Source organism: Ahaetulla prasina, chromosome 3, assembly GCF_028640845.1.
Source record: "Ahaetulla prasina isolate Xishuangbanna chromosome 3, ASM2864084v1, whole genome shotgun sequence".
Lineage (NCBI taxonomy): Eukaryota > Metazoa > Chordata > Lepidosauria > Squamata > Colubridae > Ahaetulla > Ahaetulla prasina.
Genome location: NC_080541.1, coordinates 117,814,819 through 117,836,108, shown reverse-complemented (window position 1 = coordinate 117,836,108; position 21,290 = coordinate 117,814,819).

Here is a 21,290-nt window from a genome sequence, read left to right as displayed (position 1 = left end):
GTCATGGTGATGTGATGCATATCCACAGAGCTCCATGGAATCATGCCAAATTTGACCTGCCAGGAGGTTCTGAGGGACCCAAATCACCCTGGAGGGGTGATGAAGACAGAGGACACTCCGCTGATCACAAGCAGACCACATACTCCTTGTTTGACAAAGAGGAACTCTCAATCCAGCAAGAAGAAAAGGCAGCCACCCCCAAGAATAGTGGCGAGCAAATTTGCGAGCTATTGATAGAAATGGAAGTAGAAAAAAGAGAATTTTTTTAAAAAAAAAAAAAAAAAAAAGGGAGAAGAAACTGAAAAGCTAGAAAGCCAGACTGGGGATTTAAAATACAAAATAGACTGTTGAAACTTTTTGAGAATATGAAACTTGGACCCCTGGGACTTTTAAAAAGCTTTGGAGCAGATGATACAATTTAAGCTAACAAAAGAGAAAGGAGAGAAATAGAGCAATAGTGACACCTACTGGAGAAAACTGCAGAGAAGTGAAAGTAATGAAAGTACTTTGAAAGTATGACCTTGACTGCCTCTTGAAGATAAGCTTGTTAGCCACAATAACACCTGCTCTAGCAAATTGTTTATACCAGATAGCAGAGACAGAGAGTGAAACACTGTGATATTTTAAACTCTGCAGCTCTTTGAACTTAGATGAAAACCAAACAGATAAAGTAAATAGAAGCTGGGAAATGGCAAAGAACTTTCTTTTTTCCTTCGTGTTTGAACTTTTTTTCCTTTTGGTGATATATGAATCTGAGTAGTTGAAATTTGGGGCTTGGTGGGCCTAAGTGGATTACAAATTTATTAAATTTACTAAATCTATCAAGAAAAGAAAGGATTAAAATTTGAAGAACCTGAAGATTAATAAGGAATTTTGGTTTTTTTTCCTTTGACTTTCCTTTTTTTTGGACCACAATAACAGCAAATTTGAAACTGTTTGGAGATTTTGGTGGTGGCTTGATTTGTGAAAATATTTGTTAAGTGGAAGTTGGTGGGGATTGAAATAGTTTTAGAATATTGTTTTGTTATTGCTGATTATTCTTTTTAAATGTTTTGAAGATCTTAAGCTTACTTGAAATGACTAGCACTTCAAATTTAAGCAAAGCAGGGGGAAAAGATACATATGCATCCTCAGCAGCAGCAGCTGCTGCTGCATCCAGTCCAGTGAGTCAAAGATCTTTGGACAGCGTGTTGCAGCAGAAAAAGAATGCAAGCAGAGTTGAAATTAATGCTCCAAACATTTCAAGAAGCCACAACACAAAACTTTTTAAAGGCATGAAGGAAAGAATGAAAAAGATGGATGATAAAATGGAGAATATTCAACAGACAATAATGAAAAATGAATAAAGGATGCAGAAAATAGAAGAGAAATCAGAACAAACAGAGGGAAAAAAAGAAGAGATGGATGATAGACTTAGAACTTAGAGGGATGATAAACTTAGAACTCTGTCGACTTCGACATGACCTGTGTTTAACACAGAGAATCATCTATTGCAATATCCTTCCTGTAAAAGACTACTTCAGCTTCAATCGCAATAATACAAGAGCAAACAATAGATTCAAACTTAATGTCAACTGCTTCAAACTTGATTGCAGAAAATACGACTTCTGTAACAGAGTTGTTAATGCTTGGAACTCATTACCAGACTCTATAGTCTCTACTCAAAATCCCAAAATCTTCAACCAAAAACTGTCTACTATTGACCTCACCCCATTCCTAAGAGGACAATAAGGGGCGTGCATAAGAGCACAAAAGTGCCTACCGTTCCTGTCCTACTGTTCACTTTCGTTATAACAAATTAACATGGTTGTTGCATGCTTTTACTTATATATATTTTTTTCTTTTATAATGTGTTGATTTTCTTATGTTGATGTTTGTGTATACTGTTGTGACAAATGAAATAGACTTAACACAGGCAGATAAATATCTTGAGAGAACAGTAATCATGTTGGAGATAGCTAAAACTGAATATTTGAGATTCCAGAACATTGAGGAAGAAAAAGGGGAAAACCTTGCATAGATAATGGTAGAATTCTTGGTGGATGCCATGGAGGGAGATGTTTGTTGGGATGGATGAAATATTTAGAATATATACAAGATATATGTCAAGAAATAAATTACCTAGAGAGGTAATGTGAGATTTACCAAGAAGGCACTAAGAACAGAGATACTTCAAAGAGCAAGAAATAACCGAGGCTCCAGTGACATCACCGCTCCTGCTGGGTGCTCTAACAGAGCACTCCGTGTTAGAAGATTGTAAAAGTCAGTGAAACAGAAAAAATCACTGTTCACTGAGCTTAGCATACCCTATGGGGAAAAGGGGGTTATGCAGAGTTGTGGAAAAGTGGCAGATCTGACAGGGGGTTTGCTCTTAAGAGCGAATTTTCCTGGATTTATGGTCCCACCGAATTCCACTCCCTCCAACTTCAAACACGCTCCTGTTTTTTATCAGGACAAAGGAGTAGGAGAGTCGCTTCTGCTCAAAAGGACTTATTAAATTGATTGATTTTCTAAGCAGACGGGAATTTCACAAGCATTCGATCTTTGATGTAGAATCAGCACGGCAAGTACCGACTCCCTTTCTGAAACCTGAAACCTTTCTTTGTCTTTGATTAATTGACTTTTAAAATGGCGTCTGAAAGTGAAAGTAAAAATTTTTAGTACGATAAAGTAGCGTTATTTGTGGATTGTTACAAACGGAGTTTTTTTTATACTGAAAGGAGGGAAGGAAAGTTGTTAAGTTTAAATTCCTGATTCTTTTGAAGACAGAATGGCAGCTAAACCTTTAAAGCCTTCTGGAAGAAGGGGATCTGAACCAAGTCTTGAGGATATATTGAAAGTACAATTAAAACTTTCTGAAGATAGGCAAAAAGAGATGATGGAGAATTTTAATGCAAAAATAAGAGAAGATATTCTCATGGCAGTTCAAGGACTGAGTAAAAAAATTGAGGGATTGGAAGAGGAAATGCAACAGATCTCTCAGTCAAATAAGCATTTAGAAGACAAAATGAAAGGTGTTCAGAAAAAAGTGGATCAAAATGAAGATCAGGTTGTGATATTACAATATAAACTTATGGAAGGAGCTCTTAGAATCCGTGGTATGCAAGAAGAGCGAGGAGAAGACTTAAGAAAAATTATATCAGAAGTATTGGCTGAATTTATTGAAGTGGAACCCCAAGAGGTAGCTTACCAAATTGATAAAATATATAGAGTTAACTCCTGGATTGCAAGACAGAGAAAGCTTCCTCGGGACATTGTGGTTTATTTTGTGAAAAGGACTATGAGAAATCAGATTCTGCAAGTTTCATATCAGACAACTTTAAAAATTGGAGAACAGGAGCTGAAGGTGCTGAAAGAGATTCTTTCAAAGATGTTAAGAGATAGGAAGGAATTTGGTTTTTTTACACAAGAACTTAAAAAACATCAGATTCAATTCAGATGGGAGGTGCCAGTTGGACTGACAGTATTCTATCAAGGAAGGAGATATAGAATTGACACTGTTTTAAAGGCAAAGGATTTTCTTTCTACAGTTTTGAAAGTCGAAATAGAAGTGATAGAAAAACTTCAAGAGATTCAAGAAGGCGTGGTGATCCAAGAGCCTTCATTGCTGCCAGTATCAGAGGAACCACAAGAGCAAAGGGTGACAAAAGGAGCTCTTAAGCGTAAAGAAGAGCAACAGTCTCAAAGTAAAAGTCAGGATCCCAGTATGGAAGCTGTGGGAGGAGCTAGACGGAAGATACCGGAGGAGGAGCTTCCGTTGTCTGCTTCAAAGCTTCAGGAGGCCAGTAATGGCAAATAGAATTTTGTCATGGAATGTTAATGGCTTGAATTCAGCTCAGAAAAGAAGGAAAATATTTCACTACTTGAAACAATTAAAATGATGTGATTTGTTTGCAAGAGACACATATAAAATTATCAGACCAAAAATATTTAATTAATTCAAAATTGGGTAACCATTTTGTTGCATCAGCTTTGGAAAAGAAGCATGGAATTGTTGTATATATCAGGAAGGATATACCAGCTAAGTTAATTGAGGCAGATATTCAAGGAAGATTTATTGCTATTGAACTGGTGATAGATGCAAAAAAGACTTTGCTGATAGGTATTTATGCACCTAATCAGCAACAAGAAAAGTTTTACAAAATGTTACATGAGAGGTTGACCCTCTGGGATTATAGTTCGTTTATTTTATTAGGAGACTGGAATGGAGTAATTGATACAAGAAGGATAAGAGAACCTCCTCCAAGAAGATACCTATACATGCAAAATTACCAAAATCCTTTTTTGAAATGATGGAAGACTTTGAGTTTAGAGATATATGGAGGTTACGGAATCCAGATGAGAGAGATTTTACTTTTTTTCTGATAGGCATCAATCTTTTTCACGTATTGATTTTATTTTAATTTCTAATGACTTGCTTTCTAGGGTGAAGAAAACGAAGATATTTCCGAGGTGTTTAACTGACCATAGCCCAGTATGGATGGAATTATTACAAGGGAAAAAAGGTGGTAGAACATGGAGGTTGAATGAAAATCTGTTTAGATATGAGGATAATGTAACTTATTGTAAGAAACAGTTGAAAGAATTTTTTGATTTTAATATGTACAAAGGGACACCTATAGGAACTGTGTGGGAGGCGAGCAAAGCGTTTATTAGAGGGATATTGATTTACTTGGACAATAGGCAAAGGAATAATAAACAAAGGCAGCGTAGGTACTTGGAAGAAGAAATTCAAAGGAAGCAACAGTTATTAATTCAAAACCCACAAGATCACAAACTTAAAGAGGCTATAAAAATATTACAGAGTCAATTTAATATGTTAATGGCAGACCAGGTGGCAACGAATATACAATATGCTAAACATAATACCTTTTGTAATGCAAATAAACCTGGGAGATGGTTGGCATATAATTTAAGGAAGAAACAGAAAGCACGTGTCATACAAAAAATAGAATATAAAGGTAAAGAGATATATCAACAGGATAAAATTAAAAGGCATTCTCAGAATTTTATACTGCACTATATGCAAAAGACAAAATATTGAATAGGGACATTTATGATTATTTGAAAGATTATAAGGTTAATATTCTAACATTAGAACAGAGGAGGAGCTGAATCGGCCGATAGCTACTGGAGAAATAGTGGAGGCAATTAAACAATTAAAAATGGGGAAAACCCCTGGTACAGATGGTCTTACAGCAACTTATTATAAAAAAACACAGGATGAAATATTAGGCCCACTTAAAGAATTATTTAATCAGATACAATTAGGAGTGGGAATACCCCCATCATGGAAAACATCTTTTATTTCACTGATACCAAAAGAGGAGCAAGACTGCTCTAAACCTGGTAACTACAGGCCGATTTCACTTTTAAATAATGATTATAAGATTTTTGTAAAAATAATAGCAAATAGATTAATGTTAGTTTTACAACAAAGAATTCATACTGATCAATCTGGTTTTATAAAAGGGAGGCAGATGAGGAATAATGTTAGACAGATTATTAATATATTGGAATATTTGGAAAAGAAGAATACTTCAGCAGCACTTATTTTTTTGGATGCAGAGAAAGCCTTTGATCGATTGCATTGGGATTTTTTATTTAAATTAATAGAGAAAATACAATTTGGAGATTGTTTTGTTAGAATAACCAAAGCGATTTATGGAGAGCAAACAGCACAGATTATAATAAATGGTAGTTTGACAGAAGTTATTAAGATTGCGAAAGGAACGAGACAGGGATGTCCCTTATCACCATTATTGTTTGTTTTGACTCTGGAACCATTATTAGATAAAATACGAGAATTAACGAAAATAGAGGGAATTAAGATTAGACAATATGAGTATAAAGTTAGAGCTTTTGCAGATGATGTAGTGGTTACTTTAACAAATCCTATAAATTCAAGTAGATTTTTGTTGGAAGTAATTGATAAATATGGAAAGGTATCAGGATTTAAAATAAATCAGAATAAAACAAAAGTGATAATTAAAAATATGTCTATACAACAGAAACAAAAACTAGAGGAAATGACAGGATTTGAGGTAGTAAAAAAGGTTAAATACTTAGGGGTTTATATTAGCTCATCGAACAAGAAACTTTATAAGAATAATTATGACTTGCTATGGCAAAAAGTTCAGAATGATATGAGTGTCTTGGAAAAATTGCAGTTATCGCTATTGGGAAGGATTGCGGCTATTAAAATGAATGTGTTACCTATTTTTTGTTTCTGTTCCAGATGATACCAATAATTAAAAAGGATAAAAATTTGGAAGATTGGCAGATTGGGATTAACAAATTTATATGGCAGGGTAAAAAGGCGAGGGTTAAAATGAAAATAATACAGGACTCACGGGAAAGAGGTGGTTTAAGAATGCCTAACTTTAAACTATATTATGAAGCAGTAACCCTTTCAGTAATAAGTGACTGGTTTAACTTAACAGAGGAAAGAATTTTGAATATAGAAGGTTATGACTTGTTATATGGATGGCATGCGTACTTAGTTTATGAAAAAAAAGTGGATAGGGCTTTTAAGAATCATGTGTTGAGAAGTGCTTTTTATGGTCTGGAAAAATATTCCTATAAATTAGATTACAAGATTCCTATATGGGCGAGCCCTAGACATGCAATAGAGAATATAAATATAGAACAGAAACAGGTAATGATTACTTATAAAGAACTTTTGTATGCTGAAGGAGGTAGATTGCAATTAAAATCATTACAGGTATTAAATGAAGAAGGGAGGAATTATACTTGGTTTCAATATGGGCAAATAAGTGCTAGATGGAAAGAAGATCAAAAAATTGGTATAATGCAAAGGAGGAAAATTTAATAAAGCAAATTAGAAATCAGACCCAGGAGCATATAAAGAGATTGTATAATGTGTTGCTTGAAATAGATTCGGAAAAGGATTTGGTAAAGGATTGTATGATAAAATGGGCACAGAATATTCAGGAACCAATAATGTTGGAAACATGGGAGAAAATTTGGGTTAGAAATGTTAAGTTTACACAAGCACAGAATTTAAGGGAAAATTTTTATAAGATGTTTTATAGATGGCACTTAGATCCCAAAAAATTATCATGTATGTATCCTAATATCCAAGCGAAATGTTGGAGGTGTGATTGTGATGACGCTACATATTTTCATATTTGGTGGACTTGCAAGAAAATTAAGGTCTTTTGGATAAGAATTTGGTGGATTATTCAAAATGTACTGAAGAAGAAGATAAAGTTCCTGCCACAATTTTTCCTTTTGGGAATTATAATGGATTGTACAGGGATTGAGACTAAATTGATTCTGAATTTAATAACAGCAGCAAGACTGTTGATTGGACAATACTGGAAGAAAGAAGAGATACCTACAATAGAAGAATGGATACTGAAAGTTATTAATTTGGCTGAGATGGCTAAAATCTCAGCTTTTTTAAAAGACAATACGCAGGAAAGATATTTAATTGAATGGAAAAAATGGATTGATTATCTACAAAATAGATATCAGATTAAGAAATATCAGATTGCCTTTGAATAATTAGAAAGTTATTTTATGTAATGGGAGGGGTTGGGAGCGAAAAGCTTTGGATGTGGTTATTTGGATTGGAAGGGAAAATTTTATTCTATGTTTGGTTTATGTATAACAATACCTTGTGATTGACCCGGGAAGCCGGGGAGGAGGAGGGGAAGGGGTTTTGGGAGGAGGGGAAAAAAGGGGGAAAAATGTTTTTGTTTTTTAAAACTCTTTCAATAAAAAAAAAAAGAGCAAGAAATAACCCATTGAAATAAGTGTATAAAGGAAGAGAAATAACAGTTCTGAAATAAGTTCCTAGAAGAGTAAGAGACACAAGAAAATAATATCAATTTCTGGCAAGACAATTAATTAAGCATGAAGTAAATTTCAGATGGCTGATACCTGAGGGAATCCCGGTGATCTGGGTGGATAAAAAGTATAGATTGGATACTATAGAGAAAGCAGAAGAATTTTATGATGAGCAATTTGGATCATATGAGAAAAAAAGAAAGAGAGAGGAGATAGATGACAAGAAACAAGAATAAGCATCGGGAGGAGGAAATGTACAACAAAAAGAAGGTGAAACAGAATTAAAGGAAAGATCAGAATGAGAAGGTACAAAGATAAAAGAATAGAGAGAAATAAAAGAATAGAGAGAAATAAGAGCGACCAGAACAAATATCTACAAGTAAAACTATGGAAGATGAAATAAAACTACTGGTTGATTAATATAAGTGGACTGAATTCTCCTATGAAAAGGAAAAGGACTTTTAACAAATTAAGAAAGTTAAAATTAGATTTTATTTGTCTTCAAGAGGTCCACATTAAAAACCAACACAATAAATTATTGGAATATATTGGGAAACTATACTCCTCATTAGCATAACAAAAGAAAAGAGGTATAGTTTTATATATTAAAAAAACAATAAAAGCAAGACAATTTTTTGCTGATGAAGAGGGGAGAATATTGATGGTGGAGGTAACAATGAACTATAAACGAATACTTTGGGTAGTAATATATATACCGAATTTTAAACAAGAAATTTTTTTATGAAAAATTGCATAAGAAAATTACTGAATTGGAATATGAAAATATTAGTGCGCTAGGAGATTTCAACATGATTGTAGATGCAGAATTGGACTATAAAAGTGGTAAAGGAAGTAAAAAAAGCTAGAAAAATCCTTTCAAAACATTATTTAAAATGGCAGAAGAAATAGGTATTCAAGATGTATGGAGAGAAATAAATCCTAAAAGAAATAAATACTCATTTTACTCAAATAGACATATGTCCTGGTGAAGAATAGATATGATATGGATGTCATCGGAATTAAAGTCAAATGTGCAAGAAATAGAAATAGAAACAAGCACTTGGGCAGATCATAATCCAATTGGAGTTAAGTGGAAAGGACAAAAGAGAAAATGGAGATAGACATTGAATCTATCAATACGAAAAGACAAAAAATTTATACAAAGAAATGGACTTTTTTTTTCAAAGAGAATAGAAAAGAAGAAAAGACAATACCTGAAAGTTCCTGAAAGACAATACGTGAGGAAGATCTGGAAGAAATGGGTTGATTATATGTTTTATAACTATCATAAAAGACTAGATATTTGGATTTATACTGGATTTTGATGAGGAAGGACTAAAGTTGAATAGTGTAATTTCCCTGTATTGAAATTTTATAACCTGTTGTATTGAATTTTAAATAGAATATTCTCGAAAGATCTTATGTAAGAAAGACTTGGGGGGAAAACTATATGGTTATAGAAGCTATAAGGGAGATTTTCTCTGAATTGGATTGGATTTTTATGCTTTAGCTGGTTTTACATACTTTAGGATTAATTTGTTCTATTGATTTATATATTTTATTACTGTTTATTGTTAATTTTTTGAAGGATTTTGGTTATGTAAGGAGGAAGTCAGAGCTAGAGAGGGAAAATTGGTATAATAGTTTTGGGGGAAAAAATTTTTTTTAGCATATGTTTGTTTTATTTGTAACTATACCTTGTGCTTGTTCCGGGAAGTCGGGGGGGAGGGGGGAGGGGGTTTGTGAAGGGAGAGGGGTTGGGGGGAAAGGGGGGGAAAAATTTTTGTAAAACTTTTTGAATAAAAAAAAAAGAAGAAGAAACTTCATTACAAAATGTATGGGAAACTGCTAAGGCATACATTTGGCACTAGCTATAACATATACAAGGGGGGAAAACAAGAAAAAGAATCAAAACCAAAATACATTAGCAGAAGAACACAAGAGACTGGAATTAGAATTACAGAAAGAACCAAACAAGAATATTTTTTAAAAAATCAAATGGAATTAATAAAACATAAAATAAATGTACTAGATAAAGAAGAATTGGCACAAAAAATAAAAAATGCTAAACAGAACTTTTTTGAAAATGCAAACAAGCCAGGAAGATGGTTGGCATATAAACTGAAAATAGAGGAAAAAAAGAAATTGATACATAGACTGGTAAAAGAAACTTTATACTACCAAACTGAGGATTAAAAAAATAATTCAAGATTATTATGAAAAGCTGTATGAGCAAGAGAAAGTTTCAGAAGAAAAAATTAAAGAATATTTGGAAAAAGTGTAACTACCTAAAGTACCAGAAACAGTGAAAACTATGTTAAATGAATGAATATCAGTGATGGAATTGTCAGAAGCGACCAAGAGAAAAAAGAGCAATAAAACACCAGGACCAGATGGGCAACCAGCAGAATTTTACAAAGGTTTACAAAATACCCTAGACCTGTCAACGTTGGAAGTCTATAATGAAGTACTGATTGATGCAAAGGTACCAAATTCGTGGATGGAAGCAAATAGTACTCTGATTCTGAAAGACTCAGTTTTAATGCAGATAAAAAAAATAGGCCCATATCTTTACTGAATGCAGACTATAAAATATACACCTAAATAATGGCAGAGAGACTAAAAAGGTTTCTAAATGATTTTCTACATCCAGACCAAAATGGCTTCTTGCCTAAGAGACAGATTAAAAACAATATGACAATGATTTTAAATACATTGGAATATTATGAAGCACATCCTGGAAAACAAATGGTGTTGACCTTCTTAGATGCACAGAAAGCATTTGACAACGTAATTTGGCAATTTATGCTGTTACAACTAAAATCTATGGACTTTGGTGAGAGATTTATTAACATGATAAAGGCAATATATTATAAACAAATGGCAAAGATGGTAGTAAATAGATACAACAGAGAATTTTAATATAAAAAAGGCACAAGACAAGGATGTCCATTATCTCCTTTACTATTTATATTGACATTGGAAGTGTTAAATAAAAATATTAGACAAGCTATAGAAATTAAAGGTATGGAAATAAAAAGGGAATACTATAAACTATAGGCATTCACAGATGATTTGATCTTTATGGATTTAAAATAATTAGGAAAATAGAAGAATATGGTGAAGTTGCAGGACTGAAAATAAAGTTAAAAACAAAAAAAAGTTTAAAATGTTACAGACACACAGAAAAAAAGAACTAATGAGGAAAATACATATACAGATAGTCAAGAAAGTTAAATATTTAGAAATTCAACTAATGGCAAGGTGTATAATGATTAAAGAAGATAATTATTATAAATTGATGCAACAAATTAAAATGGATTTGGAGAAGTGGAAAAATCTACAATTATCACTGATGGGAAAAGTAGCCACTATAAAAATGAATAACTTGCAAGAGGGGGTGTGGCCAGCATCGGCGACACAGCGTGGATTCAGGGGCTCCTGGAGAACGCTGACATCCCAGCTGTTTAGGGGATCCAGAGTGGATCATAGCTGTCCTGTAGAGACAGCAAAGAACGGGGGCACAGGCCGGCGTGAACTGGGAAATCGCAAATTCCCTGGGGTGCCAGCATTAGTCTTTGACCCAGCAGCGGAGGAAGACAGCTATTAGGAGCTGTCAAAAGTCGGAGCGGCCACACGGAAGAAGGAAAGAAAGAGAGCAAGGCAATCATCTGGGTGAGAAACGAAAGTCTTGAAAACAAGATTCCTTTTATATTTTCATCTCTCAAACTTTAAAAAGCTTTTTGAAAAGTTAGGGCAAAGAGGAGAGGGGAGGCAGAGAAATAAGACTACTTCCCCACTTCCGGAATAGCGGCAAAAGGGCGGAAGCCAGAAATAAAGACTAATTACACTAAATTTAAAACTAATTTAATGGATTGAAAGCAGATTGGACAAAGAGATTTTGTATGGCTAATGAATTGTTATTTAAAACTTAAATTTCGGTGTTGAAAGCTTAAAGTGGAAAGAAGAAAGGCCTTTAAATCTAGTGCTGACAGAGAAATTATATAGGAGTACTGCATAAAAAATAAAAGCAGAATGACCTTGGACATTGTTTTGGAAAATGGCAAGAAGTTTCTGATAAGAAGTGGTCATGTGATTTTGTAACAGGAAGAGGAGAAAAAGAAGAAAGTTTTTGTAAACTATTTGCACTAAGCTGCTTGTTTTGCTTTTTGCTTTTTTCTCTCTTCTCCTGTCAGAAGACTTTGGAATAGTGATATTTTGTCTTTTTTTTCCCTTTTGGCTTTTTCCTTCTGGATTAAAATATTTGTGTGTGTGTGTGTGTGTGTGTGTGTGTGTGTGTGTGTGTGTGTGTGTGATTGGTATAATTCCTATTTTATTTTTGGATTTTTTTTCTCTTTTTCCTTTTTTTATCTTTGTATTTTTTGGGAGGGGGAGAAGATACTTTATATCTTTTCTATATATATATTGAGTGATTGAATATTTTGAAACCTTGAAATTCTGAAACTTTGTAACTGGTGAATTTTTATTTTTGTCTCGACTTGGCTTTTTCCTTTTTTCCTTTTTTGATTTTTTTTCCTCACTCTGGCTTTTTGGGTGGTTGTTGGTTAGCTTTGGATATTTTTGAATAAACATAAGTGGATTAAGGTTTCAAGTATCTGAAGAACTGGAGGGTTTTGAGAGCAGTTTTGGAATTTGAATCTGGAATTTAAATAAAGAAATAGTTGATACCCCTTCCACCTGACAAGATATTTTAGTCTTCCCTTTGTCGCCTTTGAATCAAGAATCTCAGCTATTTTGTACCAGTCCCCCGTTACTGGTCCAGGTGGTTTTGTAGGTTCCCCCTCCACCACAGGTTTGAGTAAACTGCTATGGAACACCAGATGTATTTTCCCTAACAGTGGAGGGAGTTTCAGCATAACAGTCACAGGGTTGATAACTTTGATTATCATAAATGGTCCTAGATATTTAGGCCCTAATTTCTTGCACAGCAGTCTTAATTTGATATATTTGGTGGACACATATACACGATCTCCTACTCGGAAAAGCTTGGGTTCCTCCTTCTCTTATCTGCTTGCATTTTGTATTCCGTAGCAGCCTTTTCTAACGCTTGTTTTACATGAGGCCAGATATCTCAGATTTTTTCTGCCCATCCACTAACAGATGTTTGATCCCACCCTTGGGGGTCTAATTCTGGTATAGCATTAAACTCCTTCCCCATCACTATTTGGAAAGGGGTGAATCCAGTACTATGATGGACAGCATTGTTATATGCTACTTCAGCAAATGGAATGAGATTGGACCAATCTGATTGCTGATATGTTACATAAATTCGTAAGTAGTGTTCTATCATCTCATTTGCTCTTTCAGTGGCCCCGTTAGTGGTGGAATGCCAAACTTAGTCCCTGAGATGAACCAATTAGCCTAATAAAGTTCCTCCAAAAGTGTGCAGTGAACTGCACTCCCCTATCTGATATTATTCAGTTCGGTACTCCATGTAACCGATAAATGTGTTGTATGAACATCTGTGCTAACTGCCGTGCTGACAGTAACCCCTTGCAGGGTACAAAATGTGCCTGCTTAGAAAATAGGTCTACCAAAGTCCAGATTACTGTGTAGCCCTGACTCTCCGGGAGGTTGATTATGAAATCCATCTCTATTTCATCCCATGGCCTCCCGGGATCGGCTACTGACTGTAGTAAACCTAGAGGCTTTCGGGGTGTGGTTTAATGGTAGTACACGTCCTACACTTCCTAGTATATTCCTTAACATCTCTAAGCAGGCCAAAATTGCCGTCTTGCCAGATGTAATGCTTTAAGGAAGCCAAAATGGCCTGCCGATTTAACATTGTGACATCTCTGTGAAACAGCAAGACGCACATCCTTTGGGATATACAGTTTATCCCCTTTCCAGGCAAGAGCATCTTTAAATGATACTAGAGCTTTATTATCCTGTAGCCAGGTGTTGGTGGCTAGCATTTGTCGGACTTTCTCAAACCAAAGATTTCCTGGCTGGGTCTGCTGTATTTGACCCACTGACTGATTAGCAGGTATCGTGGCCTGTATTACTTCCTCCCTTTTACTTTTATATTGTGGCATATGCGACAGTGCATCTGCTAAGAAATTTCTACCTGCAGGTACATACTTTAGTGTGAATTTGAACCTCCTAAAATATTGGACCTAGCGCACCTGTTTGGGTGATAATTTTCTGGGATTCTGCAATGCTTCCAAATTTCAATTATCTGTCCAGCTCTTGAACAGAATGTCTGCTCCTTCAAGTAAATGTTGCCAAGTAAGGAGAGCCCAGTGCACTATGAATGCCTCTTTTTTTCATATAGCCCATCCTCTTTCAGTGGGAGTAAATTTAGGTGAGGTAAATTTACGTACAGGGTTGTAAGACCTTCTGAGTGTTCTGCTGAAGTGAAACAGCCCCTACATCACTAACATCAGCTTGTATAATAAAAGGTAATGATTGATCGGGGTGTTTTAGCACTGGTTCACATGCAAACATTTCTTTCAATTTCTCAAAAGCCCTCTGACATTTCGATGTCCATTCCAACACTTACCCTGGTCTTGGCTTCTTCCCAGTTTGTTTAGTCTGTAACAGGTCAGTCAAAGGTAAAGCTATCTGGGCAAAGGAAGGAATAAATTACCGATAGAAATTGGCAAAACCGAGGAAACTTTGTAATTGTTTCCTCATGGTTGGAGCCTGCCATTCTAGTACTGTTTTCACCGTCTTGGGATCCATTCCAACTCCTTCTCCTGAAATATGATATCCTAAATAATCTATCTCTGTACGATGAAATTCGCACTTTGATAGTTTTATGAATAATTTGGCAGCCAATAATTTCTTCAAGACCTGTTGGACTAATTGTGTTCCTCCATAATTTTTGTATATATTAATATATTGTCTAAGTAGACCAAGACCCCCCGGTACAGATGGTCATGCAATACTTCATTAATGACCTGCATAAAGACAGCCGGAGCACCATGTAAGCTTAAAGTTAATGCAACAAAAAAGGAATATGGAGAAGTAGCTGGATTGAAAAATAAACAAAGACAAAACTAAAATTATAGTCAAACATATGAGAGAAAAACAAAAGAAGCAACGAATACAGAATTTAGATATTCAAATAGTGAAGAAAGTGAGATATCTGGGCATTCAATTAACTTCAAGATGTATTACATTGAAGGAAGATAACTACTATAAACTGAGGAATCAAATTGAAACAGATTTGGAAAAATGGAAAAATTTGCAACTATCGTTAATGGGAAGAATAGCATTAATTAAAATAAATGTACTGCCAAGAATTTTATTTTTCTTTCAAACAATTTTGATAAAATTGGAGAAGAAATATTTTGAGACTTTGAATAAAATGATGTGGAAATATATATGGCAAGAAAAAAAAGCAAGAATTAATATTTAATTGCTCCAAGACTCTAAGACTAGAGGAGGATTTGGTCTACCAAACTGGGAACTTTATCATCAAGCAGCGATGTTAACTTGGTTTAAAGAATGGATTTTATTGAGAAATACAAGACTATTGACTTTGGAAGGACATGATTTGCAACCAAGTTGGCATGCTTTCTTATGGTATGGCAAAAGTAGGATACATGGATACTTTCAGAGACATTGTGTAAGAAATGGCTTGTTAACAATATGGGAGAGAGTGAATGAAAAACATTATATGGAAATACCAATGTGGCTTTCAACAATAGAAATGTTGACACATCCGAATATGATTAACATGAACAATATTGTACGTTATAAAGACATTTTAACTGAGAAGGGAGAGTTAAAACAAAAGCAAGACTTAGAAAAACAAGGGATTGAGACGGATTGGTACACAAGATTGCAAATACAATCAAGATATGATAAAGACTTGAAACAATATGGTTTTAATTTGGGGGAATCAGAGTTGGATCAGATATTGACTGGAAAGGATGAAAAAATGATCAAAAAGTATATAATTACTTATTGCAAGTTAGATTAGAAGATGAAGAAGTAAAAGAGACAATGATAACTTGGGTGAAAAATTTTGGTTATGCAATAGAATTAGAGATATGGAACAACAATGGGAAAAGAATTATAAATTGACAATGGCAACGGCATATAAAGAAAATGTATATAAAATGTTTTATAGATGGCATATTTCACCAGAAAGGCTAGCAAAAATGTTTAAAGATAAATCAGCTAAATATTGGAAATGCTCGTATTTGCCGGGGTCATATTATCATATGTGGTGGACATGTATAGAAACAAAAAATTACTGGTTTAGAAAACAGACATGGTTAAAGGAAATGCTACAAAAATCTATAGAATTAAAGCCAGAGATTTTCTTATTGGGTATTTTGTCAGAAAGATATACCAAAGAAGAAATGTATTTAATTATTCACGTAATAACAACAGAAGAATTGTATTTGCGCAAAATTGGAAGTTATAGAGAATCCCATCAGAAGGTGAAGTAAGAAAAAAGATTTTAGACTGTTTGGAAATGAATAGATTAACTTTAAGAATAAAAGATAAAGAGGAATCGGTGTATTTCAAGACATGGGAAAGATTCTATGTATGGTTAGAAAAGAGATAGAAATAAAAGACGATAGATAGATAAACAATGTTAAATAAATGGAAAATAAATGAGAAAAATGGTTATGAAGAAAATATAAATCCAGATATCGTCAGAGTAAATGGAAAAGGGGGGTGGGGGGGACAAAGAAGAGAAGATATAAATAAATATAAATATAAATGTACAATTATGAAATGATAGATTGGGTAAAATAGAAAAGAAATTGAAAAGAAAGTATATATTATCAGAAGATTGGAGTTGCTCAGACACCAAACAAGGGAAGTATTATACAACAAAGAAGAAAGAAAGAAGAGAGGAATAGAAGATAAGATAGAGGAGGTGAAGGAGAGAGAGAGATGGAAGGAAGGAGAAGGAGAGGAAGATAAGTTAGGCGATAAGAGTAGGAGAGAAGGTGAGAAAGGAGGGAAAGAGAAGAGGAGTGGGGGAGAAGAAAGGGAAGTAGGTAGGAGGAAGGTGAGGAGGAGGAAGAAGGTAGGAAAGGAGAAGAAGGAGGGAGGGAAAAGGAAGAAGTTGTTTTGTTGTAAAATGGAGGGAAAGAAAGGGTAGAAGAGCAACTCCAAATGCAATTAAAATGTATTGTTATTGTGCTTTCTTTAGAGAGAATGTGTATTATTATTTATGAATAAGAAAATGTACATTTACTCTATGTGTATAAGAAAAGAAAAAAGAAAAAACTTTTTACAAAAAAAAATAATAACTTGCCATATTTATTTCAAATAATACTAATAAAACTGGAAAAATATTTTGAAGAATTAAATAAAACAATATTAAAATATATTTGGCAAGGGAAAAAAGCAAGGATAAGTTTGAAAATGTTGCAAGATTCTAAAAATAGAGGTGGTTTGAGGCTACCAGGTTAGGAATTGTATTATCAGGCTTCAATACTTACTTGGGTGAAATAATGGATTGGCTTGAGGAACAAAAAATTATTGACCTTGGAGGGATATGATCTTGAATTAGGTTGGCATGCGTTTTTATGGTATAGAAAAAACAAAATTCATAGCTATTTCCAAAGACACTATGTTAGGAATTCATTATTATTAGTATGGGAGAAAATTAAAGAACAACACTATTGAAAATACCAGTCTTACTCTCCACAATGGAGACAATGATTTATCCAAATGTTATTGATATAGAGAAGATTACCAAATATAAATATATTTTAAATGAAAAGGGGAACTTAAAACTAAACAGGAACTGAGTGATCAAGGGGTTGAAATAACACGTGGTCATATGTGCAGATACAATCTAGACACGAGAAGGATGTTAAAATGTATGGTTTAAATAAAGAATTAACAGAATTAGATCAGATATTAACAGGGACAGATGAGAAATTAATAAAGAACATATTTAGCTATTTGTTAAGTATTAAGATGGAAGAGGAACAAGTAAAGGAGACAATGATAGTATGAGCTAAAAATTTTGGCCATTCGATTGAGTTAGACAAATGGCAGAAATTATGGGCATAGAAATTATAAATTAACAATGTCTACTGCATACAAAGAAAATCTTTATAAAATGTTTTATAGATGGCATTTTCTACCCTCAAGTTTAGCAAAGATGTTTAAGGATAAATCTACAAAATGTTGGAAAAGTCACCATATGCCTGGTTCATACATGATGGACATGTCAAAAAGCAAAAAAATATTGGACAAAAATACATAAATGGCTGGAAAAAATGATAAAACATCATATACCTGTAGATTTGAAACCAGAGACATTTTTGTTGGGCATTTTACCAGACAAGTATAACAAAGGGAATGTATATCCGATTTTGCATGTATTGACTGCAGCAAGAATAGTATTTGCACAAAAATGGAAAAGTGAAGAGATCCCAACAGATGAAGATGTGATTAGGAAAAAAGAGAATGTGCAGAAATTGATAAGCTAACACTATTAAGGAAAGGAAAGAAACTGAGTATTTTTTGACTTGGGATTTATTTTATCAATGGCTAGCTGACAAAGTAAGAGCTAGAAACAGAGAAATATATGAAGCAGTGATATAAGGAAGATATATTAACTTGGTTAAACAAATATTACGATTATTATTACTATCAGAATTAATATAATTGATATTAATGCAATGAATATTGTTGTAAATACTTTGATTATTATTTCCTAAAATGATTTGTACCCAGACAACATACTGTTCAATTGAAATTGGAATTTTTGTATGTTATAAAATAAAATAAAATCTTATTACAAAATAGAAGTTCTGAGTGCTTCATCACTGGGGTTTTTTAAGAAGAGAGTGGACAGTCACTGCCTGAAATGGTATAAGGCCTCCTGCTTGAGCAGCAGGTTGGACTAGAAGACCTCCAAGGTCCCTTCAATCTCTATTCTGATTGATTGATTGATTGATTGATTGATTGATTGATTGATGAGCTGTCCGTGACAAGACGTGAAATGAATTGCCAAATATCCATTTATTTCCAAATATTGGAGAAAAAAAACCCTGTTAGAACTGCCATCCTGCGCTTTCAGTCTTGCTTTGCTAGATTGACTATGACTATCCCATTGACTATGGGAGTAGGAAGCTGCTTGGACAGGGAAAGTTGAAACTATTCATTGTGCCTTCCCAAGGCATTGGCTCATCATCCCAAGGCCAGAAACCTGGAAGTGAATGCAACAGCTCACCATCTAGCCCAAGGGTCGGCAATCTTAAACACTCAAAGAGCCATTTGGACCTGTTTCCCACAGAAAAGAAAACATCAGGAGCCACAAAACCCTTCCCATGCCTGACTATTTCCTGAACGGCCACAAAACTAGCATATATGTAGTTGAATTAAACATTCTGTTTTCTTCTGAAACTTTTCTTTTCTTGGATTTATCCATGTTGGCCTACTGGGGGTCAAAAATTGCATGCTGGTGGGTGTCACACATTGACGGTTGTGACACATATTTTGAGTGACAGGGAGCTGCAGCACAGGGATGAAAGAATAACATGTGTCTCTAGAGCTGCTGGTTGCTGACACCTGATCTAGCCTGTCAATGCAGGGATCTCTACCAAAACAATTCCTTTGAATGTAACTGGACAATAGGGAGATAACTCGGGGGAGAAACAGGAAAGGGAAAGTTAACTAGGGAATTTTTGTGCACAAACTTTTAGTTCTAGCTTTGTTGTACTGTAACCACTTAGCTTTTAGTAAAAGTATCCCTTTCGCAAAAATTTCGAGAGTCTTTCTTTCCTAGGAGCTCAAGGAGTGACAGAACCTGACAATTTAAAGCAATATTCTTCAAACTTGGCAGCTTTAAGATATGTGAGCTTCAACTCAGAGAATTCCCTGGCCAGCATATAATTATGAGAATTGAGACAATTAAATTTTTATTGTTTTATTTTTATTGTTTTTATCCTTTTTGACTTTTTTGTTGAATTTTAATGTACTTGGCTAAATATGGACTTTCTTCATTGTATAAATTGTATTAAAATGTAATACTCTAATCTTTCAGCTAGGATAGGGTTATACTGCAAATATAAATCCCTCTTCTCATCTAATATTTAACTTAGTACTGGAAATACTGATATATTCTGTCAGCTAATCAAATTATATTTTTGATATAAAAGCAGCTAAAGCTTGTTTACTATATCCTGATGGTATATTATGCCTCATGAGATTATGTGTATTCTAACCTTACATCAGGGATCCCACTAGTGGCCTATGAAGTATTTGCAACAGGCCACAGAAACAGGCAAGTGTATACGCATGCACACACAATCCCACTTGCGTGCGCAGAAGACAAACTTGTGCACACACACTATTTGCATGAATGGTGGGTACATGTGCATGCTGCTCGTACAAATTGAGTTGCACATGTATACTTGCCAGCTGCTTGCATAGAACCATCCCCTCTTCCCCCACTCCACCGGTCCGCAAAGCTAGAAAGGTTGGGGAACCCTGCCTACGTTAATAGATATAATACAAGCTTGTCTTCTGGGGTGTTGGCTATTCCTGCTAGCTTAGCATCATCTGCAAATTTGATGAGTTCCCCTTCTATTTTCTCATCTAAATCATTTATGAAGATATGGAAGAGTACTGGGCGTAAGACTGCACCATCTGATATCCCACTACTTACTTCCTTTCATGTAGATGTACTACCATTAAGAACTACTTTTTGAGTATGGTTACAAATCCATCTGGTAGTGATGCTGTCTGTCCCACATTTTATCTCATAAAATAAATCTTTTATTTTCTATAGGATTTAGTGTAGCCATAGTTTTGTAAAAGTTGGGTTTTCACTTGTTTTTGTTTTGAATTCTGTTCAATGTGGGAATAATTATTCTAAGGAAATTTTCTTTATTAGTCCACATAAATATACCAAGTTTATCATATCAGGTTAATTTTGATATAAACATATGATAAAAAAGCATTTCTTTGCCAATAGGGTGTTTTCAGCAGAAAGGTATCGAGAAAGGTATGGCTATCTTATGATGACATGGAGTTAGTTTCTTGATTTTCAATTTTATAGTTATGATCTCTATTTCCTTGTGCCATGGCTGCATCTTTCCTATTTCACCTTGTGAAATTAAAGGGATTGAAAATTATTTTTGGACAAAAAATTATACAGAAACTGGACAATTACAAGCTTATTATGTTACTGCTTTGGTATTATAGCTTGGTTGTCTTTTTATCATAATCATATTGTGAGAAAATATGAAATATTTAATAAATAACATTAATAAATGTTAAAATAGATATCCTCAGCAAGTTAGATCTGCACTGAGTTTTTGTTCAAATCTCTCTCCCTTTTCACAAAGTAGCTCCTGATAAGTTCCCATATTTACCCTCTCAGCTAAATAAATAAATACATCTCCCACTGTTTTCTAAGGGAATATATTTGCAGGATCTGCCCAAACATACTGTACTTTGTTGTGAAAGAGAAGATAAAGCTCAAAGAAAAGTCTTGCATCACTAATCTTTCTCTGATTAAA